The sequence below is a fragment of the Schistocerca nitens genome, chromosome 7, assembly GCF_023898315.1.
Source record: "Schistocerca nitens isolate TAMUIC-IGC-003100 chromosome 7, iqSchNite1.1, whole genome shotgun sequence".
Lineage (NCBI taxonomy): Eukaryota > Metazoa > Arthropoda > Insecta > Orthoptera > Acrididae > Schistocerca > Schistocerca nitens.
Genome location: NC_064620.1, coordinates 163589385 through 163615304, shown reverse-complemented (window position 1 = coordinate 163615304; position 25920 = coordinate 163589385). Strand labels below are relative to the sequence as shown.

At 42.5% G+C, this 25920-nt stretch overlaps 1 pseudogene; it reads left to right on the top strand.

Moving 5' to 3' along the window:
* The first annotated feature begins 2025 nt into the window (after positions 1-2025).
* LOC126195930 (5S ribosomal RNA) lies at positions 2026-2143 on the top strand (annotated as a pseudogene).
* Positions 2144-25920: the final 23777 nt, after the last annotated feature.

The following is a 25920-nucleotide window of genomic DNA, read 5'->3' as shown; positions in this document are numbered from 1 at the left end:
GGCTTTGTGTCTATCTTGGCCACAATAATGCGTTCACTATGCTGTTTGTAGTAGCTAACCCGCACTCCTATTTTTTTATTCGTTATTAAACCTACTCCTGCATTACCCCTATTTGATTTTGTATTTATAACCCTGTAATCACCTGACCAAAAGTCTTGTTCGTCCTGCCACCGAACTTCACTAATTCCCACTATATCTAACTTTAACCTATCCATTTCCCTTTTTAAATTTTCTAACCTACCTACCCGATTAAGGGATCTGACATTCCACGCTCCGATCCGTAGAACGCCAGTTTTCTTTCTCCTGATAACGACGTCCTCTTGAGTAGTCCCCGCCCGGAGATCCGAATGGGGGACTATTTTACCTCCGGAATATTTTACCCAAGAGGACGCCATCATCATTTAATCATACAGTAAAGCTGCATGTCCTCGGGAAAAATTACGGCTGTAGTTTCCCCTTGCTTTCAGCCGTTCGCAGTACCAGCACAGCAAGGCCGTTTTGGTTAATGTTACAAGGCCAGATCAGTCAATCATCCAGACTGTTGCCCCTTCAACTACTGAAAAGGCTGCTGCCCCTCTTCAGGAACCACATGTTTGTCTGGCCTCTCAACAGATACCCCTCCGTTGTGGTTGCACCTACGGTACGGCCATCTGTATCGCTGAGGCACGCAAGCCTCCCCACCAACGGCAAGGTCCATGGTTCATGGTGCATTATGTGAGGATATAAGGCTGCGGTTTTCATTTTCAGACTAAACAAGTTCAGCAAGCCGAACTGCTGGTACGTAATCACGGCTGGGTCATGGCGTCATTCGACTGCTGGCCTATAAGATCATGGAGTCGTGCCGATTTGCGTTCTGGAACTAGTACTTAGCAAGAATTGGAGCTTAATGATATTAATTCTGATAATAAGTACACAATGGAAAAAGAGAAAGAAGGTAAACTTACATTTTTGAAACAACAGGTATTTTCAGGGTGGGGAGTCTACAAAAGTCCACTCACACGTATATATACGCTCACTAAAATTCTAGTCAGGGATGATGGAGGAGGGTAAATGTATCAGTTTGGGGTAAGGGACGCTGGTCTGCAAGCGGCCGAGTCGAAAGTGATAAGCGAAAATCGTTATGATACCTCTGACAGTGGAATACACGTACCAGTACTGTTGTTGCTAACATCGTAAAAGGCAATTTTCAGAGGTCGTTATATTTTAGAGCCCATGGTTATTGTTTTATAAAAAAATGTGTGCTAACCATTGGCTCTAAAATGGATACCTTAACAGTTATGGAGCACTTGTTCATCTTCAATGCTGTGAAACACTGCAAGTTCTTTCGTTTCCATATTTTTGGAGGAGGTACTAAGGACCAAAACAACAAAAGAAGTCCGGTAAATATGATACCTCTGACAGTGGAATACACGTACCAGTACTGTTGTTGCTAACATCGTAAAAGGCAATTTTCAGAGGTCGTTATATTTTAGAGCCCATGGTTATTGTTTTATAAAAAAATGTGTGCTAACCATTGGCTCTAAAATGGATACCTTAACAGTTATGGAGCACTTTTTCATCTTCAATGCTGTGAAACACTGCAAGTTCTTTCGTTTCCATATTTTTGGAGGAGGTACTAAGGACCAAAACAACAAAAGAAGTCCGGTAAATATGGCCTCTAAAATGCATACCTTAAGAGCTATGAGCACTTGTTTAGAAGAAGAGCCGTTTGTCTCAGTATCGAAGACGAAAAACTGCTCATAGCTCTTAAGGTATGCACTTGAGAGCCAATATTTAATAGACCTGGCCTTTTGTTTTGGTCCATAGCCATACTACGACCTCTGAAGGTTAGCTACACTTCAACCTTAGCAAAGATTTTCGCTTTTAACTTTCGACTCGGTCGTTTGCGGTCCAGGGTCCCTTACCTCAAATTGATACATTTAGCCTTCTCCATCATCCTTGATAGTTTGTAACATCAGCACGGAATCATCCTGTATTTATAGCAAATAATATGAAATTAAATTAAGACTTCTGTAATACAACGTGGGCAACGGCCTTGCCGCAGTGGATACACCGGTTCCCGTGAGATCACCGCAGTTAAGCGCTGTCGGGCGTGGTCGGCACTTGGATGGGTGACCATCCAGGCCGCCATGCGCTGTTGCCGTTTTTCGGGGTGCACTCAGCCTCGTGATGCCAATTGAGGAGCTGCTCGACCGAATAGTAGCGGCTTCGGTCAAGAATACCATCATAACGACCGGGAGAGCGCTGTGCTGACCCCACGCCCCTCCTATTCGCATCCTCCATGAGGGTGACAAGGCGGTCGGATGGTCCCGGTAGGCCACTCGTGGCCTGAAGACGGAGTAATACAACGTAAAGAGTAGATGAAAAAATGACATTCGAAACACTTAGTAAATATTTGTAATCGTCTCCCGTATTGCGAATGCATTTAAATATAATTAATTTTATTAATCAATCAATCATCCGCTTGCACAGACAACGCAACACTTTATCAGGTCATTGCAGTGTCACAGCTTTGCAGTCACTACGGTTGGCAGGAATTAGAACAGTCGATACGAAGTGTGCGAAGGGTGCCGCCTTTTAACGATCAGTACCTGGGGGCCGGCGGCCAACATATCACGCCCTTGCTAGAGCTACTCTGGTGGGGGCTCATAACATAGTAAGCTAATTAATTATTAACATTTAATAATAAGGTCGGTAAACATGCGGCCCGACGTGCGGAAACACGATGTCAGTATAGGCTCTTGTGGAATAAAGTTTGACGACCTGAGCTAAACGGAAGTTTTCCTAGCATTCGTCAAAAAAGCCACAGATCGCATCAGCGGAGTGTTAAGAAAGACACGGGATTGACACACCGTTTAAACCCACGAGAAAGGTGAATACTGCACAGGACCTGCGCCCACAGTTTGCATCAACAGGAGTGTACAAAACACTTTGCAATACGCTCAAGTATACATAGAGACTACTAAAAGAAGCACCAGCACCGCCTGAAAAACAAAAAAGCACTGTCAACTAAGCAACATGGATAAACAGGAAATATCAGATCATGCAGTGTAACCAGGGAATCATCAAACTAATTATTCAGATTCTATAAGTTGTATCCGGGGCTGACCATTATACTGGGATCTGCAGAAGTGTCAAACACATTCAATATCACAAAAACAGCGTTACCAGAAAAGAAAGAGTCCTTCAAATTAGATAAGTTGTCGGCCGTAGTGCTAAATAGAGGAAACGGGGCGGTACAAGCTTATAACTAGAGGTTTGCACGAATACGGATATCCGCAGGTATATCTAAGGAAATTCGCATTATTTATTGCTTCGTGGTTAAAAGTTAAAGGGCAGTGTCAGAATTACGATTTTCGTCTATTTGGTTCATACAATCGACAGTAACAGTAATTATTGTTTTAAGTCATTATCAAACCCATTCGGGCCTGAATGTCACTATTTTGGCTGAAATTCGCTAACTCCTGGAGACTATAGATGGGTTGTTGACAAGTTTTAAAGACGACGAAATGTCCTACTTCCGGCTTTTCCGCAGACTTACGCGTACAGCCTGTTTCCGTCATACCATCAAGCGCCTCTTGTCTGAATCGTTCCAGTTTTTTTTTTCATTTTTTTTTCATTATGCAATTATTGAAAGCTGCCACAAAGCGCCACGTAGGCTTTTCTAAGATACTGCGTCCTCTCGAACCTCCGCTCCATCTTCTGACTGCTGTTTGTGTTTCCAAATAAAATGGATCCCTCAACATTCGTTTTAAATATATTTACAAGTGCACATGGCAACGTTCTTACACTGAGATGCGTACCACGTTAACAAGATTTATTATTATGGTGTGTTAATGCACATTCGATAAACGAACTACGTTACAAATACTTGACATTATCCAATATGAGATGAGACCTGGTGACAACCTCATTTGACTTTCCAATGCTACATAACTGCTCTACAGAAAAATTCACAGTATCGGTTTCAGTAACCACAACAGAAAAATGTAGCACATGGAACCTGTGAAGAATATCAAAATGTGAACACCTATAATTTCCATGTGTCAAATTTGAATTATAAGGTCAGACTTCAGCAGACGGAAATTCAGCCCAAGCGCAACCTACAGTAAGAGCTCTGGCGAATAACTGACTTGCGGATGGATTACGGATGCCGATAGTATTTCTCTTGTCAGCGCAGACTGCTCTCCACAAGACACGCCAGCGCGACTCCGCTACCTTAAAGCGACATTGGAGCGGACCGTCACGCGGTTACGAATTAGTGGTTCGGCTTACTGAGCTTGTTTAAGTTCAAAAATATTGCGCCTTTATTGCCTCTGATGATGTCTCCATCACCAGGAGCCGAAGCGTTCGGCACAGAAGCATACCTCGGACCACGCCCTGGCACCCATACAAGAAAAACCACCACGGACATGAATACAAGCCATAGAAGCCTACATCGAATGGTGAATTTTATTCGTGTCTTTGGGCAATGACATTAGGAAAGGTACACGACAGACTGACAATCATCAGAGACCTAAAAGAATTAGGAGTATTAGATTTAGATATCCTGTCAATGAGGATTCAAGATGAAATACAAATTCGGATTCGGAAGGACGGGGATGAAATCAGGCATGTCATTTTCAAAGGAAACTCCTTCGTTTGCATTAGATAATTTGGGGAAGACACAGGAAGTGTAAAAATTATTATAGTTGAATGGGAATTTCAATCCTGAACCTCCGAAATGCGAGCCTAGTATCCTAATCGCTACGCCACTTCGCTCGGTAGCATCACAGCTCATACACTCGCTGCAGTAATAGGACTGGAAGAAGGATCTAAACAAAACTTGCTAACCAAACACAGACTGGAAGTTCATGAGGAACAATGAAATACATTAGAAGGTCGAGCCGGTAACAGGAAGAGATGATTTGAGCCTCTTCGACCATGTATTCCGCACGAATCACAGCAGGCTGATAAAAATGATTCAGGTACAAATTTGAGACTTGAAAGTCAAATTTATATGCGCCATGTGGTAATATTTCTAAAAAAAAATCCCGTTTAGGACACGAAGGTGTGATGAAAATATGAAAAATGAAATGGTGCTGATTCTGGGGGTGGCAGAATGCTCCCGCATATCACGTCAGATGTGACATAGGAAGATCCAATTGCTCGCCTTCGTCAGGCTCTGCCTGCGGTTTTACGAAGTTGCTAACTCTACGAGTAATTACTCTTGACTTTGTTTGGTGGTAAGTTCCTATGGGACCAAACTGCTGAGGTCAAAGCTCCATAGGCTTACACACTACTTACTCTAACTTAAACTAACTTACTCATGCCCGAGGTATGACTCGAACCTCCGACGGAGGAGCCGCGCGAACCGTGGTAAGGAGTCTTAGACGGTACGGCTATCCCACGCGGCTGACATAGTGTCTGTGGATACATTATCTGGCAGAAAGATCCATATGTTCAATGCTATACGTGTATTCCGGGTGTTCTATATATTCCGTGTTAACCTACATCTCTCGTAAGTCCATTGTTTACTCGGCGTATCCACAGTTAGAGCACGAACCATGACGTTATCCATCTAAAGGAGCTTCCAGTATGAGTTCTTCCAAAAATTGGATTATAGATACTGGTTCATACCAGACAACCACAAAAAATAATACTATAGCGTTCACAGGCTACGTTGGAAACACTAGCAGCACGAATTCAAGACTGGGTCTGCTGTAAACACGAGGACATGCAATGTCACTGGAAGCTTTGCCTTAATTTTTCATCGAGCTTACGTTCTACCGAAGGGTGGTAAATTGACTTAGTTAAGACAGCCCTGCATGATGTCTCTACTGATATTTCATACCCACGGCATTTTTATGTCGTCATGATTAGAGAGCACAATGGCGAACAATATGAACATGTTTACGGACAAAAAGTGTTGGTTTTGTTAAAAAGAGGACGAACTTCTAAAAAAGTTCAAGATAAAAGGCTCACGCGCTAAAACGTAAAACGAAAGTAGAAGAGATGTTAGGTAGCTTATACTGAATTACAGTATAAAGGAAAGACGAGTGAGCATGAAACGCCAAAAGAACGAGCAGCTATAACAGGAATGGGAGAGGAAAATGTGGCTGCCTAATTGTGTATCGGCGGTAATGGCGTCAGCTGAAAACTTGACTCGTTAATTTCGAAGTAACAAGCACGGAAATATTCTGCCTTGTGTTTTATGTCGCTGTTATTGTCCGCTACTGTACGGTAACTGCATGTAGACCTCTTCTTTCGGTAGGGATAATTAGTAATTCACATATTATATTGCTGTGATTAATTTAATATTTATTTCGTAAGTCTTGCCAAGAATAACTGTGTACGTTACGTCGCTGCGCGGTGAAGTTACAGTAGCAGCTGTTGGTGGCTATAACAATGCGTCAACTCCATAAAAGTGAATTTCACTGCAGAGTCGCCTTTATGCTGACTATTAATACTTGACTCATGCCCAGACATATTTAGCAAGTTTCACGTGAGTCTTGTCTCGGAACGAAAGCGTTAGACACCAGAAATCACTTTGTAGCCTATGAAAGTCACAACAGTATGAGATCTACCCACGCTTATTTGAAAATGCGTTAACACGAGGTCCCATTAATAACATAAACTCCCAGATCCACAACTCCTGAGGATATATTTATCGTGTGGTCGTTGATTGTCCACTGTTACAGATCCACAGATCCAGTTATGTCTGACGTGTTTCTCCAACTTAAATAACAGTAAACAAAACTCTGCAGAATGTTGGTTCATTTGGCTTCACGCATAAATAACGAAACAAGTCAGATGTGCTGAACTATCTCTCCGCCATTTTCACAGTAGACAAAAGCAATGCAGCGCCATCTTGAAAATATACACATCTGTAGCTGTCAAAATGTCCGCTTGCATACGCTTCGATATCGGGCCAAGACTGTGACAACTACTGCCCAGTTTCATCTGGGCTTGATTCTTTTATTCTGATCGTTTATCATGTCATTCCCATGGCGTCAAACAAACCCTACATCACAATTACGACGTGTCTTATGAATCAAAGTTTGCGTCAAAAGTTTCGTCCAAAGAGTGTCAAAATTAACGTAATCAATAGTGTAGTATTAGGCCTCGCAAAATTAATACATAGAAGGTATCCTCCACAAAGCCTTTTATGTCAAGGCGAATAAGAGGCAGTTTCGGCTTCCAATACATGATAATAAAGGGGCCGAAAGTGCCTTTTTGTTAAATCACAACCAACTTTTATTAAGTAAAATTTTACGTTGTAACGAACAAAGGAGTTTTCTTCTGAAGCAGTCGATTAAATGTAGGTCGAGAACTTGCAATCGATCTTATGTTGAGAAAGCACTGACAAGTATGGAAAGACCTCGAAAACGGTTCTTAGAGCGTCGTTTGAACATAGAGAAAATGCTTACATAGTGCTTAGTGTTTATATGTTTAAAATAGGACTGTTCCTTAGACTGTGGCTAAACGTAGTTATATCCAGACGTTTAGAGCAGATTCAGTTACGCTTTCTACCTTTCTTGAGGCAGAATCTGTAGGTATTGTCTGTTCAGACGTATCTGGTTTTGTCATACACAAATACTGTGTGCTGAAACAAAGTTTATAGTTTCCGAAACCACGGAGAGACACACTTGTATCTCTTTAGGTTCTTGGGGAACAGAAGTACAATTTTTCTCTGTTTTGGAAGTTTGTTATCTGGTAAGTATGGTATTTTTCTGAAGGCGTTGCCTCCGAGGTGATCGGCTGTGTACATGGTTAATTAAGAATGCAATGGACGGTCTAGTTGAAGAGTCCATAAGGACTCGTTAAACATTCTAATAAGAGAGCGGAATTTACGGTACGTCATACTAGGTCAAGGCAACACAGATGACACGGTGTTTGGTTGCCTTGTCGTCTTGTGAATCCTTATTTCCACGTCTGCTCCAGTTGGTCGCAAGTCTCGCGACAGCGAGAGGTGGGGTTGTGGTTCAGTCGATAGACTGGTATTTCGGAATTGTGGTGTTCCTATCATTATTCGATCTTGCTGATTTAGCATTTTCTTAGTTACTGTACATCAGTTCTGGGGAAAATCAGTATGACTATATAAACAGTCCCTCCCCACTATTCTGGATTAAGTTGTCTGGCAAGTATCTTGTAACAGGTGGAAGAAGATACCCTTTATTTTTTTTGAAAGGCATCCTCCTTTCACTGTTGACTTAATGTTTTATTTCCCAATACATGATTGCAGTTTTGAACGTACGCCATTATCAAGTGCTTAAAACAGTACCATAGCATAAGTAAAAAATATCAGGCCATTATACAAAATCAATATATTCGAGGCAGTTCTAAAGAAAGCCTGGATGGCATCATAATTTGACCTTTAAATAAAAATGGTACCAAACAGATATCCATGTGTTATCGCCACCTTGTCAGAACGTGAAGACACTATTCGGCGGGAACTGTTACTCAACGATCTTGCTTTGAAGTACCTATTTCCCCCGAATTGTGCATTTCACTTTCTGAAATGTGACGATAACATACAGACACCAGTTTGATAGTGTTTTTATTTAAAGGACAAATTATTATGCCTCTCAGAATTTCGCGACAACGGTCTTGAATATATTGATATTTGTATAGTTATTTTTTGACACGAGTAAGGCATCGCTTTCACTCCTTTAAGCATTTGACGATGGCCTTAGTCTCGAAATTACAATCGTGGATTGAAAGATAAAACGTTACAGTCAACGGGAGAAAGATGATGTCTTTCAAAATATTCATTCTCAATGTGGACCCTAATCAGCATAAGTTATTCCGTTCCATCATCTGCAAAATTTTTGAAAGCAGTGTAAACCAGAAGCGAAAAACTAATTAGTTTTTACGTAGTTCTGCGAGCCTTCCCATGCAGTCTTGAGGAGCTATGCCCTCATGTTTTCATTGTGCTTAACTTAGAGTACGAGCTCCACAATTCGTCTAACGGTTACGTAAGAGAGGTACCGCACAGCTACGTGTGTCACGACGCGGGAGCGAGCAACGGAGAGGAGCGTGTGGCGTGTAGCCTCGGTGTCTCGACCCGACTCGACAAGGCACGACACGACACCGGTAAGCCATTACGGACGGTAACGAGCGGGGCGCTCACCCGTGGCGCGTCTAACTGCCGCGGCGACAGCTTTACTGTCCACCCGCACCGCGCACTGACAAAGGCGCCGCCCCGGCAGGCAGTTCCTGCGCGGATCGCCGCGCCGCCTCCCTCCCACTCCCAGCGCAGAGACCGCTCGCGTGACGTCTACTTCATCCTATCACCTCACCTCTCCTCTCACAGTCTAATCTGAATAACACAGCGCGAGCCACGGAATGCGTCCGGCCTGTCGCCCGTACCACGCGATAACGCCTGTCAGCGCCAATGAACGCAGTGCAGGAGCAACACTGAACGATACAACAGAGCCGTCCCAGAATCAACTACAACCTCAATGCTGGCATACTTGAAGTCGGCGCCTGTTTTATGAGAGTTACACCCACACACACCCACACCCACCCACCCACCCACCCACCCACACACACACACACACACACACACACACACACACACACACACAGAGGGGGGGGGGAAAGGAGAGGAGAGGAGAGGAGAGGGGGGGAGGGCCTCGTGATGACTGGGTGTTGTGTGATGTCCTTAGGTTAGTTAGGTTTAAGTAGTTCTAAGTTCTAGGGGTCTGATGATCATAGATGTTAAGTCTCATAGTACTCAGAGCCATTTGAACCATTTAGAGGGGGGGGAGGGAGGGAGAGAGAGAGAGAGAGACGGGGGGGGGGGCAGGGTCTGTAAAAAGGGGGAGGCTATATCAATAGCCTCATAATCTGCAGATAGGTAGAGCTACGAAGGCATCCATATAGGTTCAAAGGAGCAAATTGTGGAAGAGTGGGAACGCAAGGTGAGGAAAAGTGAATGTCCATTCCAACCCTCCTCTCTCTGTCTCTCTCCTCCAAGTAAGCTAAGGATTTCTGGAATGAATCCTTTCGCCTCAGTCACGGTCTGGCACGGTTTTCATCTGTGGTTTCAAAATAGCGCAATTTCCACTGCGGGATGAAAAATTCATTCGGCACAGTACCCTACGTTTCCAGCACAGTTAATCTAGCATGGGATCCTGGAAAGCTTTTTTGAAATACGAACAATAGGAGAGAGATACTGACAGGACTGAAGCATTTTTTTAAAAGGACAATGAGTGCATATTCAGAACTGCACAAACATGTCATGCAGACAGTAGTACGTTACAAAAATGATGAAAATAATACATCAGTTACGTTTTGTTTGAGCACATGTTAGACTTCAAAATCTTCCGACATGTATACATGTCATAGTGAAAAATAAGCCTTTTTATTGTAGGAATACCGTAACATCAAACGAGTGCGAAGCTCTGTACACACGATGTACAGAGATTCGCACTAGTCTAAATGTTACAGTACCTATACAGCGAAAAGACTTATTTTTCACGATGATGTGTATACATTTCAATCAATTGTGTGTGAAATCTTATGGGACTGAACTGTTAAGGTCGTCAGTCCCTAAGCTTACACAATACTTAACCTATATTATCCTAAGGACAAACACACACACCCATGCCCGAGGGAGGACTCGAACTTCCGCCGGGACCAGCCGCACAGCCCATGACTGCAGCGCCCTAGACCACTCGGCTAATCCCGCACGGCTGTGTATACATGTCGGAGGATTTTAAAGTCTGACTTGTGCTGAAGCAAAACGTAACTGATGTATTATTTTCACAATTTTTGTAACGTATTAATGGCTACATGACACGTTTGTGCAGTTCTGTATATGCACTCTGTGCTTCACTTTCGTATTCTTTTAGCTTCTGCAGTACCACTGGAAATTGGCCAAACGGCCGAAACTGCAATAGTGAAATGAATAATTTCTACAGTCAACGGCAAATTCGACGTCCTTTTAAAAAATTCTACACGACGGTGAACCTCGACCACCAGAAGTTAATTAGGATTGAAGCTGTAGTGGGTCGTTCCTCGGTAGTCTCAGTCAGTAAAAGCACTGTCCGCGACAGCCAAGGTTTCGGATTCGAATCTCGATCCGCCATACAGCGGTACAGACGCCTTCCGTAAGTGAAGACTGCCCCGTCGACGGCGAGGCCGTTAGAGGTCGAGCACAAGCCCTGTACGATAAAGAAGGTGCACGAAATTGACAGGGTTCTTCTCATAGGAACCAGTACAGGATCGCCTTAATCAGGAAAACTACGCCAATCGTAAAACTGGACGGCAATCCTAAATCTCGATGCCAGGAGTCAACTGCGCCTGAAAATGAGACCAGTGTCTAAAAGCGACCTCATCCCACTCGGAACCCTTATGTCATTTTAGATTTAGTTTACGAGCATATGTAGTTTATGTTTTTTGTGTTTTACTTGTAATTATTAGGAAAAGTCGCTCGAAATGCATAGTGTTTAAGTATGAAAACAACACTGCCTGACAAAGAAAGTGAAATCCCCAGAAGATTTAGTTGGATGTCAGTGAAACTTCGTACACGTACGCAACATAGGCTGTTACGTAAATGAGTGCAGTTACAGTTCTCCGTGACATCAGACTACACTAGTGTTGCTCGTGTTAAGTGTTGTTACCAGGCCAGGCAGGATATTTAAAGGGCGAGAACAGCGTCATATGTTGAGTGATAACTGTGAAGGACTCGGGGATGCCACGTACTCTTGTGAGACAACGTTATAAACATCTGGTAGAGTTTAAATGGAACCTCATTGTGGGTCTCGTTTTGGCCGGTTGTTCGAATCGTGAAACATTCAGATTTGTGGGGCATTCGCATGTGACGGTGGTCTGATGTTGTACGACATGAGAACACAGGAGAGGCATATTCATCGTCAAGGTTTCGGTTGACGAAGTCTGACCACCACAATAGAAGATCGCCGTATTGTGCACCAAGCACATCGTATTTCCTTCACATCTGCACCTGCCACCTCAGAAATAGTAATGGATTTCTTGCAATATTATGTGTCACACTGCACCATTAGTCGGAAACAAGCAGCAGTCGGACTACGAAACTAACGTCCCACGCGTAGGCTACCGTTAACACCAAAAAACAAATGGCTGCGCTTGGAATGGTGCCGTGGCCGAAAAGCATGAATTACTTATGAATGGCATCGCATTGTATTTAACGATGAGTCGCGGTTCCGCTCTACCCTGGACGACCATCGTCAGCAGGTATGGCGACGACCTGCGGGGAGGTGCCATTCTTCCAAAGTTTTGGAAAGACACAACGATGTTACTCTTGCTCTCATGGTGTCGGAAGCCATAGACTATGACTTCAGGTCATGGTTGGTTGTGATTTAGGGAACTCTGACGGAACAACGGTTCAGCACGAGCATCTTGCGTCCTGATGAGTTCTTCTCATGCAACAGTATTATGGTGTCACTTCTCAACAGAACAATTATCGTCCACGCATGGCACCTATCTCTATGATATACCTATGCAATGCGTAAGTGGCCAGCAAGATCTCCAGATCTGTCCCCAGTAGAACGCGTGAGGGACCACCTCGGACGTCATCCGCGTCCCAAAGCCAGTATCTAGGATATCAAGCACCAGTTAAAACAGGGCTGGGTCAGTTTACCTCAGATGAGGCTACAATGACTTTATGACAGCCTTCGCAACGGAATCAGCATGCATGCATGCCAGAAAGGTGCAACGTCATGCTGATTAGAGGGCTCATACTGCCAAATTATTTGTAAATTTGAATAGGTTTTGTAATCCCTGAAATAATATTACATATCTTCTCAACCCGTGAAGTTTCTCTCCGTTTCCTCTTCCCCTACTGGATGCTTCACTTTTTTGTCAGGCGGTGCATATACGTTATAGTAACTTCAGAAAACTTGTAGCACAACAAACAAGCATTTTGTTTATTTAAAATACTGATACTGCGGTGATATCCAGTCAAGAAAGCGAATCACCGTAAAAATGTGTTGTATGACATAAAAATAAAAGGTAAGTGGATACCTATGATCCGAACAGTATTGCAAGGTAGTAAATGTATCTCAACGGACTGACGTGAATTGTAGCGTAAGAAATTATGGCCCGAAATCGAAGCATTTCCGCCAATATGTAGTGCACCATCTGAATCACCAGTTTGTGTTGCACCGTATTACTCCATAAAATGAGTATTACTCCATTGAATGAGAAGAGCACCTCGTGTGCACACTTGACGTTTAACATCGAGTATACATTCACATCACATTGCAAATCTGTTTACAAAACAACGGGCAACTACTGAGCGGCCACTAAGGGACCACCAATCGGTGAAATAGACAACTATTTAGACAGTAACGTTTTACCTTGCATATGAAAAATCCATGTATCTTTGCATAAACCATATTAGGCTACTGGTAACACCTTCATACTTGCTAATTTCTCACTTCTTGTGTACATCCGGATCAGTTGGATGTGTACAGCATTAACCACGAACAAAAAATAAACACTGCGCTATTAATTGCACTTGCAGTAAAATTTAGGCATTGCATTTTAACTAGGCAAAGAGATTAACAGCTTTTAGAAGTGAAAATAGCGTTATATACCATCTGCAAGTCATGAACAAAATTACACGACGGAGCAATGAGTATGGATTGACACTTAGTCTGGGCTTCACAGCTTTTGGAAAAGACTTTTATTCAGTTTTTACCTAATGTGCTATGATAGATATTGACAAGCAAGGCGTTGATTCAATATATGTTAGTTTCTTGAGTATTATATACATGAATACTACAGTGGCCATTAAACTTAATCATGACAGTGAGAATTTTACAATTAAAAGAAGAGTCATGCGAAGCGGTTAAATATCATCAAAAATATTCTCAACAGTCCTACAGGATGATTTCGCGTCCTCAAACTGGGAAAACGAAGACGGAACACGTGTTAATCCAATACATCTGAACGACCTTCGTGTTATGGATGACACCGTAATGTATACCTCTGGTCAAGCCGAACATCAACAGCGAATGGACGAACTTAGTACAGCCAGTTTGAAAGCAAGTTTGAAAATGAATTACAATATGAATAAAGTAATGTATCGAAAGGAAAACTGTAGAACCTGTGCATTAGTTTTTACATTTAGGGCAGTGAGCAGGGGGAAGTATGAGCAAGTACAGTCATGGGGGTCCCGGGACAGGTACATGAAGTTGGTTCTCCTCCCTATTCTGTACGCCAACTCCCACCCCACTCCATTTCCAACTCAACAAAACGATGCGTCACCCTCACATCGTCTCTCACAGTCAGTCCGCCCTCCCTCTCCTTTCCCCTCACTTATACACACACTACGCTACACTATTACCTCAGCTACTTGGGTCACAAACTGTAATAAGTAAGATAAATGAGTAGCTAACTTCAAAGAATTACATAAATTTGAATATCAGTGTAAAAACGTAAACTGCTAATGAAATGTATTTGTTTATTGACCTAAATTTCTGTATTACTTGATTTTTGCTTCGTTCTTGTATGTGCAAAATTGCCCACTATTTTCGAAAAATTAATAATTCGTTTTCTACTTAAGTTCTTCACCTTCCTTTTAACTATCCTCTGCGAATCACTGCCAAATGGGTGGGAGAGGATACGTTTTACTGAATCATGTATAAAAATGTGTTTCCCTTCCATTCGCGGATGGAGCGTGGGAAGAATGGGCGCCTCTGCCCTTCTGTGAAAGCTGTTATTTCCGTAAGTTTATCTTCACGATCTCTACGGGATAGACAAGTGGGGGCTGAAGGTCATACGGTTTCTACGCTGGAAAATGAGTCTTGGGAGTTCTCCAAGCACGTTCAACCAATTACGATTTTTCAACATTTCTGCTCGCTAATCAAACAAGCCTGTGACAGTTCGTGTCACCTTTTTTCTATTTATAATATTTCCAAACCAGATAACCATTCCTCCCTCATTGTACAACATAAATATTTTTTAAAAATTTTAGCTTGGAAAAAGAAAGCTCGGCTTTTTCAAAAGTGGTGGGTTCTGTAAGATAAATCAGATCAACTTTATCTAAAGTCCTTATCAACTTTAGCTTTGCTGTAAACAGAAGAGAAATGTTCTGAGAAAATGACACTGAAAAACTTAGTCAAAGATTGGATAAAAAAGTGTTACTTTAAGCTCAGTTACAGTCTCTGTCAGCTTCTCCTTCTCGTAAAGCTCTTCGACGTGCTTCTTTACTGGTTTAATTCTTTTGTTAGGGAATTTACACAAAATGGCCCATGTTTCACACACCTTGGAATTTTCTCCAAGTAGTTTGTTGTGTGGTCGTTTGATACTATTTCCGAAAGTAATTGAGTAATATGGCAAGACACTGGACTCAAAATTGGAATGACAGCGATTTAAATCCCACAGAGATTGAGGATTTCCTTTGTTGTCCCAATTTTCCTGAGAATTCGTCCAATGGATATCAATGTAATTATTTTCGCATGTTTTCTTATGGTAATGAACACATCGCGACGTGGTGCGGTTCTCAACAACACAAAGGTGTCTGCTGCGGCCCTTGCCGTTGCTTAGTACCAAATAGAGACGGAGCACCAGGCGAACAGTACGACTGTGTCCTTCCTCAGTAAGTAAAATCTTGAGAAAATCTTGAAATACAATAAGAACGCGGACCATCGACAGCAGTCTGAAGCTAAGCCATCAACAAACTTCTGAGTTCCGCCAATCCGTAGCACCCAAAGCACCCAAAGCACAGGCGTCAAATCGATTGCATTGAACGAATAACATAAACTCTCGTAGGAATACAATTTTAATGAATATGGAGAGCTTCACGCTGCAGTTACACTGAAGAGCCAAAGAATCTGGTACACCTGCCTAATATCGCGTAGGGCCCCCTCGAGCGCTCAGGAGTGCCGCAACACGACGTAGTAGCATGGACTCGACTGATGTCTGAAGTAGTGCTGGAGAGAATTTACACCATGAATCCTGCAGGGCTGTCCATAAATCGGTAAGAGTACAATGGGGTGGAGATCTGTTCTGAACAGCACGTTGCAAGGCATCCCTGGTAAGCTCAATAACATTCATGTCTCGGGAGTTTGGTGGCCATCGGAAACCTCTAAACTCAGAAGAGTGTTCCTGGAGCCATTCTGTAGAAAATCAGGGCGTGTGGGGTGTCGCATTGTCAGGGGCTCCTCACCCCTCTTATCCCAGCATATATCCGACACTGGCGTGTACAGAAAAAGAAATAAACAGAAGAGTAGAAATGACTTGGAGTGATAGGATTTTTAAAACTAAGTTTCAGATGTACTTGAAGAGAAAATTGTACAATTCATGCGCATTATACAGCTTTAACTCATAGCAGTCAGATGCGGATTTTCATTGTGAAAACCATACAGAACTGAAGGTTGCTCAATGCACAACGGAGACATACTATTGCGACTAACTGGAGTGGGAGATGTCATTATGACAAAATAGAGAATTTAAATGAGGCGGGCAGGATATGTGGCCAAGCGAATGAATTGAAAAATAAAGCAAAGAAGTCATTTGCTGAAAGCTCGGGAGGACAGCCTCATACACGGGCGGTAGAAGACTTAAGGGGGAAAAAAATGCAAGTGCAATACGAATGCATCTAACTAAAGACTGTAATGGATGGAAAAGTCTAGAGGTGGACTTCATCCGGCAATGAACAGGAATTTCAACACTGGCTATTAGAACAGTAACTTTAAATTAATTCAATTCATATCAACTTTGTGTACATATTTTAAGTGCCTTCTTAGTTTAGTTATCGGTTCGCTGGTGCGTGGTTTTATTAAGCAACTGAATAACGATCCCAAGCTAAATATCACCAACCTGTAAATTATCTTCACGTTTCATCGTTTCTGCTCGGTCACATCAACGGCCATTTTCCTTACCTGTGAAAAAAAATTGTTATTAGAAGCAATGAAAACTGTAGATTAAAATGAAAATACTCTGTAATGTGCATCGAAGTTAAAAAATTATTGTACCAATGACGACGGTGGATAAAAAAATATTATTTATTTATTTATTTACACGTCAAGTTCCGTAGGACCAAATTGAGAAGCAAATCTCTAAGGTCATGGAACGTGTCGGGTCATGAAATTACAATATAAAAGTAATAACAGATAAAAATAAAATGTTTATGAACCCGAAAAGTCAAGCCATAAATTTAAGTAAACGCAATCAACAATACAACAAGAATCAGCTTAATTTGGAGGGGGGGGGGGGAGGATTTTTGAAGATTATGATAAAGGAGACGCAAAATCTACATTTAAATAACAACGTAAGGCGAATAAATTGCTTGCGGGAAAGAAAATATTCTCTTGTATGTTATTTCTTTTACCCACGTTCGTTGCAGTCCGCTAGAATAACGATACAGGTATATCTCAAATAATATTTCAAGTGTGTTTAGGATATCCCAACGAATCAGTTCACCAGAACACATTTTTATAATCAGGATGTCGAGTAGACGTGCCTTTCTTCTGCATTTGTGTCTGCAAGGTTGACCGAAGTACTGGACCTGCGTTATCATCAAATGGTATGAGATTTTTGTGGGACAAAAGTGTGGAAAAGAGGGAGGGAAGGGTTAAAAACTCCCGTCCGTTCCGAGTCTCTGTCTTATTACTCTTACTTTCAACAATTACACTAGAAAATTACGAGGCGTCTATTTTTCCAAATTTTTATGTTTCAGAGTATAGTACGCTAGTGTACCAATCAATCAAAAAATGGCTCAGCACTATGGGACTTAACATCTAAGGTCATCAGTCCCCTAGAACTTAGAACTACTTAAACCTAACTAACCTAAGGACAGTACACAACACCCAGTCATCACGAGGCAGAGAAAATCCCTGACCCCGCCGGGAATCGAACCCGGGAACACGTGCGCGGGAAGCGGGAAGCGAGAACGCTACCGCACGACCACGAGCTGCGGACAACCAAACAATCATGTTCGACATTGTTCCTGGCCGCATTGCGTGTTCCCATATCTCGTCAGATGGGCGTCAGTAATGCACCCAGTTATACTATCGAAAATGATCGTTTCGGTGGTCCAGGTGTTTCAGTGTTGGGAGGCACAATGTTGCAGGGGCATCCTAATCACCATATTCTTGAACGCGGTGCACTCACTGGTTCAGTTTTATGGATGCCAATGCGCGACCATATCGAAGTGCGAAGGTGGAGGTGGAGAAGATCTTAGACTGAGAGGATACTCAGCGCATGGACTGGCCTGCTCATTTCCCCGTCTTAAAACCAATCGCCGGCCGCGGTGGTCTAGCGGTTCTAGGCGCTCAGTCCGGAACCGCACGACTGCTACGGTCGCAGGTTCGAATCCTGCCTCGGGCATGGATGTGTGTGATGTCCTTAGGTTAGTTAGGTTTAAGTAGTTCTAAGTTCTAGGGGACTGATGACCATAGATGTTAAGTCCCATAGTGCTCAGAGCCATTTTTTTCTTCAAACCAATCGAGCACGTGTGAGACGCATTGGGGAGACGGAGAACGGTCACATGCACTAACGATCATGCAGAAGAACCCAACCGCGCTGGTGAACGAATGAGACGTCCTCCCACAATAGCTCGTTACGAAACTTGCGGTTTGCATGGGAGAGCGTTGCAGAGCATGCATTGCCGCCCGTGGTCACACTCTGCATTAAGAACAATTTCCCGCCTTTTTTAATGTCCAGGGGACCATCATGAATCGCACTGACTTCAATGTAGTTATTTTCTTTTAATAACAATGTCATTTCTTTTCGTCTCACTGCGTATTTCTTTTGGCCACTTTTTGTACTATATCGCAGCAGTTCTTTCCATGTATGGACCGAGTTTCATCAAGGTAAATTACTTTGCAGTGATGCATGATGCGAAAATTAATTTCGGCTTCAATTTTTGCACACAAGTGTAAAAAAAAATGGTTCAAATGGCTCTGAGCACTATGGGACTTAAGATCTGTGGTCATCAGTCCCCTAGAACTTAGAACTACTTAAACCTAACTAACCTAAGAACATCACACACATCCATGCCCGAGGCAGGATTCGAACCTGCGACCGTAGCAGTCGCGCGGTCCCGGACTGAGTGCCTAGAACCGCGAGACCACCGCGGCCGGCGCACACAAGTGTATTACAGCTCATCCTACTTCCCTGTCATCGTATTCTCCATAGGGAGCTAAAACGATATAAATAATACGGAATGATGTCGCATTGATTCTGACTGAAACATTCATAAAATACGACGATTTACATAAACTAATGAAGACTCACTAAAGGAATAACCCAAAAAAGTCTTCAGCGAATGATATGAAACTTAATGAAAACGTTCAAGAAATGAGATACGGCAAATAATTTAAAAAAATTCAGTTACACACTGGTCTAATAACATAATAACGCGTGAATGCGAATATATCGGTCGCAGTCACTTTAAAAGCGTCACGCTAGTATATACACGAATGATAGACATTTAATGTTCAGCCCCACACACACGCGCGCGCGCGTTCAACATTGGCCCAGAAATAAAATAGTCCCAATCCACCAGTACCGACCAATGTTTTCATGAGGTTTTCGTTGCTGGAACTGGAAGCTCCGCCCCAACTATTGCACATTATTTCTAATTAGGATCCCCTCCACCCCATTCCCTGGCTCTTGGGATATTTGGCTGTAAAGAACAAAGTGTGACACGAAAACACCATAGCACTCTGGACGAAATTATCGTGTCTTTGAGACGGCGACGCTGTCAACTGAATTTCCGGAAAAAGTGATCACACCTCATCTAGCTCATAGGCTGCAACACTTTTGTGATGAGGTTACTTTTCGAAAGTTGGATTCACGTATTTTTCCAGGGTTCAAATAGTGTTCTTGTATGAGTTACTAATATGGCTAGGTCGTCAGTGGCATGTCTGACTACGTATGGGGATCTTTTCTAACATCAGGATGGTTAATAGTGGCACAAGAGGCAGTGTCAGGAGGCGGGATCCTACAGATGTTTGCAACTGCTGAAATAGGAGGCGGAACCAATGTAAATGACTAGAACAAGAGTCAACCTCTAATTGGATGTATGCCGAAATGTGAAACATTTTCCTGGAGTCGCTCTGGAATGGATTTAGGAAGTGGTCCAGTGAGTTTTTCCGCGGAGTCCAGATAGTTTTCTTGAGATAAGAAAGAATGTGATAACCAGCTGGAGGAGGCTCTAGTCGATAAAAAAAAAAAGAAACTTGGTGATGATGAGAAATCAACCGAATAAACTAAACTTTATGCGCTAATAAGTAGCTGGATGATTTTGGAAATTGTTGAAATTTCTTCCTTGTGTTTAAGCTTTTCCTCTCTTCTGTAAATATTTGACATCATGTTCATAAAATGTGCTTTCATTACTGCCACTCGAGTCTGATGATCATTTCCCTACGCTTTCGCGATTTTCTTTGGATCTTCTCTATCTGCACCATTCATCCCACATGTTAAAGGGTCCCGGACTGCCGCGCAGTACTGAAGAATCGGTCAAATGCCGCTTCTTCGGTAGATGAGTTATTTTTCGTTAGGATTCTTCCACCGGATGAAAACGGGACATCTGCTTTTCCCACAGTTAGCTTTAAGTAGCCATTTCATTTCAGGTCGCTCAGTCCAACGTACGTATTTTACACTGTAAGAGTTAATGTTGTAATCGAACAGAATTGTATTTTTGTTTTTTGTTTTTTGAGTCATCAGTCTTTGATGCGGCCCGCCACGAATTTCTCTCCTGTGCCAACCTCTTCATCTCGTAGTAGCACTTGCAACCTACGTCCTCATTTATTTGCTGCATGTATTCCAATCTCTGTCTTCCTCTACAGTTTTTACCCTCTACAGCTCCTTCTAGTACCATGGAAGTCATTCCCTCATGTCTTAAAAGATGTCTTATTATCATGTCCCTTCTCCTTATCGATGTTGTCCACATAGTCCTTTCCTTTACGATTCTGCGCAGAACCTCCTCATTCCTTACCTTATCAGTCCACCTAATTTTCAACATTCGTCTATGGCACCACATCTATGCTTCAATTCTCTTCTGTTCCGGTTTTCCCACAGTCCATGTTTCACTAGCATACAGTGCTGTACGCCAGAAGTACATTCTCAGAAATCTCTTTGCTCAAATTAAGGCCGATATTTGACATTAGTAGACTTCTCTTGGCCAGTAGACTTCTCATTGCCTTCGTCTTTCTTCGATTTACTCTCAATCCATATTCTGTACTCATTAGACTGTTCATTCCGTTCAGCAGACCATGTAATCCTTCTTCATTTTCATTCAGGATTGCAATGCCATCAGCGAATCGTATCATTGATAACTTTTCACCTTGACTTTTAATACCACTCCTGAACCTTTCTTTTATTTCCATCATTGCTTTCTCGATGTACAGCTTGAACAGCTTACACCCTTTTTTAATACGAGCACTTCGTTCTTAGTCGTCCAATCTTATTGTTCCCTCTTGGCCATTGTACATTTTGTGTATGACCCGTCTCTCCCTATAGTTTGCTCCTACTTTTTTCAGAATTTCGAACATCTTGCACCATTTTACATCGTTGACGCTTTTTCCAGGTCGACAAATCCTATGAATATGCCTTGATTTTTCTTTAGTCTTGCTTTCATTACTAACCGCAACGTCTTAATTACCTCCCTCGTGCCTTTATCTTTCCTAAAGCCAAACTGATCGTCATCTAGCGCATCCTCAATTTTCTTTTCCATTCTTCTGTATATTATTCTTGTAAGCAACTTGGATGCATGAGCTGTTAAGCTGATTGTGCGATAATTCTCGCACTTGTCGGTCTTGCCGTCTTCGGAATTATGTGGATGATGCTTTTCCGAAAGTCAGATGGTATGTCGCCGACTCATACATTCACACACCAACGTGAATAGTCGTTCTGTTCCCACTTAGCCCAATGATTTTAGAAATTCTGATGGAATGTTATCTGTCCCTTCTGCCTTGATCTTAAGTCCTCCAAAGCCCTTTTAAATTCTGATTATAATACTGGATCCCCTATCTCTTCTAAATCGACTCCTGTTTCTTCTTCTATCACATCAGACTAATCTTCCCTCTTATAGAGGCTTTCAATGTATCCTTTTCATCTATCCGCTCTCTCCCCTGCATTTAACAGAGGAATTTCCGTGCACTCTTGATGTTAGCACCCTTGTTTTTAATGTCACCAAAGGTGTTTTGACTTTCCTGTATGCTGAGTCTGTCCTACCGACAATCATTTCTTTTTCGATGTCTTCACATTTTTCCTGGAGCCATTTCGTCGTAATTTCTCTGCACATCCTATTTATTTCATTCCTCAGCGTGTTGTATTTTTGTAATCCTTTGTTTCCCGGAACATTTTTGTATTTCCTCCTTTCATCGATCAATTAAAGGATTTCTTCTGTTACCCATGGTTGCTTCACAGTTACCTTCTTTGTACCTATGTTTTCCTTCCCAACTTCTGTGATGGCCCTTTTTACAGATGTCCATTCCCCTTCAACTGTACTGCCTACTGAGCTATTCCTTATTGCTGTATGTATAGCCCTAGAGAACTTCAACGGTATCTCGTCAGTCCTTAGTACTTCCGTATCCCAATTCTCTGCGTATTGATTCTTCCTGAGTAATGTCTTAACTTCAGCCTACTCTTCATCACTATTATGTTGTGATCTGAGTCTACACCTGCTCCTGGGTACGCCTTACAATCGAGTATCTGATGTCGGAATCTCTGTCTGACCATGATGTAATCTAACTGAAATCTTCCCGTATCATCCGGCCTTTTCCAAGTATACCTCCTCCTCTTGTGATTCTTGAACAGAGTATTCGCAATGACTAGCTGAAACTTGTTGCAGAACTCAATTAGTGTTTCTCCTCTCTCATTTCTTGGCCGGCCGGAGTGGCCGAGTGGTTCTAGGCGCTTCAGTCTGGAGCCGCGCGACCGCTACGGTCGCAGGTTCGAATCCTGCCTCGGGCATGGATGTGTGTGATGTCCTTAGATTAGTTAGGTTTAAGTAGTTCTAGTTCTAGGGGACTGGTGACCTCAGATGTTAAGTTCCATAGTGCTAAGACCCATATGAACCATCTCTCATTCCTTGTCCCAAGACAATGTTCTCCTGTAACCTTTTCTTCTACTCCTTCCCAACTGCATTCCAGTTCCCCATGACTATTAGATTTTCATCCCCCTTTACATACTGTATTACACTTTCACTATCTCTTCATCTTCAGCTTGCGACGTCGGCATGTATACCTGAACTATCATTGTCGGTGTTGGTTTGCTGTCGACTGTGATAAGAACAACCCTGTCACTGAACTGTTCACAGTAACATACTCTCTGCCGAATGCCGGACATTTGCCACGCCGGACATTTGCCACGATTTTACCTGCTCCGAAGGGTTGGGTCCCTTGTCTCCCCCTCCTCCTCATCCTCCTCATCGCTGTCGCCTAGTAAAGGTACTTACGGAGCCTTTCCGCTGGTTTACTTAACATAGAACCAGAATCTCTTTGGATTTTCTGCCACATTTCTAGAGAGACTTTCGTTGTGGAAACTATTAAATGCATCTCGCATTGAAATCCGCACCGAATTTCGAGCCTCAGTAAAACTTCGCCATCTTGACGATTTTGCGTTCGTCTAAATTATACGTGCCTTTTTCGGCGCTCCTGCAGCAGCTTTCTATCGTGTTTTGGTACCATGGGGGATCAGTTCCGTCTCTTATTAATTTATTTGGTATGAATATCTCGAGTGCTGTTGATACTATTTCTTTGAACTTAAGCAACATATGGTCTTCACTTACATAATTTGGAAGGATTGGAGACTGTCTCTTAGAAAGACGTCAACCGAATTTTTAGCTGCTTTTATAAATAGATATATTTCGCGTTTAGTTTTGCTGAATTTCTTTGTTACGGAATTGAGCCTCGCTACGACTGTGTTCACTAATCCCTGTTTCCATCGTGATGTTCAGGATTATTTGTGGCTAAGAGGTCAAGTGTGTTTTCATAACCATTTAAAATTTGAATGGCCTCCTGAACTAATTGTTCAAAATAATTTTAAAAAGAAAGCATTTAGAACAATTACGGAAGTTGTTTTCTATCTACAATAGGGTCTGAAAATGTGTTTTTGTCAACATACGGAAGGTAGATTGAAGTCACTGCCAACTATAATTGTATGAGTAGCGTACCTATTTGTGATGAGACTCAAGTTTTCTTTGAAATGTTCAGCAACTGTTTCATCTGAGACCTGGGGTCGGTAAAAGGAGCCAGTTATTAATTTATTCCGATTTTCGAATATAACCTCAGCCCATAATAAGTCACAGGAACTACCTGCTTCAATGTCGTTTGTGAGCTGAAACACACATTACATTATTTTTCCTTAAGTTGTGCTTCTTGTTTCTGTTGTAGTGCAGATCATTACAATTACGGCTTTTCCCTCCAAAACCTAGGATGCTTTCTCTGTGACCCTGAAAATATTCCTTATTTCTAACATTTTAAAATTGTACGTCGACTTTAGATGACGTGTCAATCTTTGATGTTCTTATCTCTATTTAGTGAACGTATTTTCAGTCATGTTTTGAACATTGTCCCGCTACACTTTATTAACTAATGTTTCGCCGCAAGGGATATCGGATTTTAAAGAGTAAATTAATATGGAGTATGTAGTTCCTCTTTTCAAACACTCAAATTCCCGTTTCTTCTTTCCTTATTGTCTTTTGGGCATGCAGCTGTAGTACTTAAAGTAGGCACAAATGCAGTGATCGAAAAGAAAAGATTAGCGTACATTCGCATTTTCTTTACATCGTTCGTTTCTTGTTGCTCCCATGGCGATGGACTGTTTCTATCGCAATCGGTAAGCGTGAAAGGAAGCTACCGTACAGACAGAGGGATCTATGTTTATAGTTGGCAGAACTAATTACATACCGACATAATCGTCGGAACTGCTTTCGTTTTCCAGAAGTTGTAAATATTTCGATTTCGGAAAAGAAGCTCTGTATTTCGCCAAGATGTCGAAGAAGAAGGTCCCTTACGTACTGGTTGTATCGAGTAAGATGTGGAGACGGCGATTTGAAAGCGGACAGAAGAAGTACGAGGAAGGGCGTCCCTTACCTGAGGGATCGCTACGTGGCGAAGGGGCAAGTGTGGCAAATGTCCGGCGTCGCAAATGTCCGCACACCCTCTCTGCCCTACCTTCCTATTCATAACGAATACTACTCCCGTTATACCATATTCTGCTGCTGTTGATATTACCCTATACTCATCTGACTACAAATCCTTGTCTTCTTTCCACTTCACTTCACTGACGCCTACTATATCTAGATTGAGCCTTTGCATTTCCATTTTCAGAGTTTCTAGTTTCCCTAGCGCGTTCAAGCTCCTGAAATTCCACACCCCGAATCGTAGAACGTTATGCTTTCGTTGATTTTCAATCTTTTTCTCATGGTAACCTCCCCATTGGCAGTCCCCTTCGGGAGATCCGAATGGGGACTATTCCAGAATCTTTTGCCAATGGAGAGATCACCATGACACTTCTTCAATTGCAGGCCACGTGTCCTGTGGAGACACGTTACGTGTCTTTAATTCAATGGTTTCCATTGCCTTCTGAATCCTCATGCAGTTGATCATTGCTGATTCTCCCACCTTCAGGGGCAGTTTCCCACCCCTAGGACAAGAGAGTGCCCTGAACCTCTGTCCGCTCCTCCGCCCTCTTTGACAAGGCCGGTGGCAGGATGAGGTTGACTTCTTATGCCGGAAGTCTTCGGTTGCCAATGCTGATTATTAACCAAAATTTAAGCAGCGGCGGGATTCGAATCCGGGACCGAAGACTTTTGGTTATGAATCAAAGACGCTACCCCTATACCACGGAGACGTACGAACAAACAAATTCACGAGTGCGAATCCAGCCGTGTGGACAGAATCAGAGACCTACTTTTCGTGATCCTCGATAGAAAATAATCCTTTCACAGAAGCGAAAGGAGGAGCTCCAGTTCTTCTTTAAAACTTCGCCGGT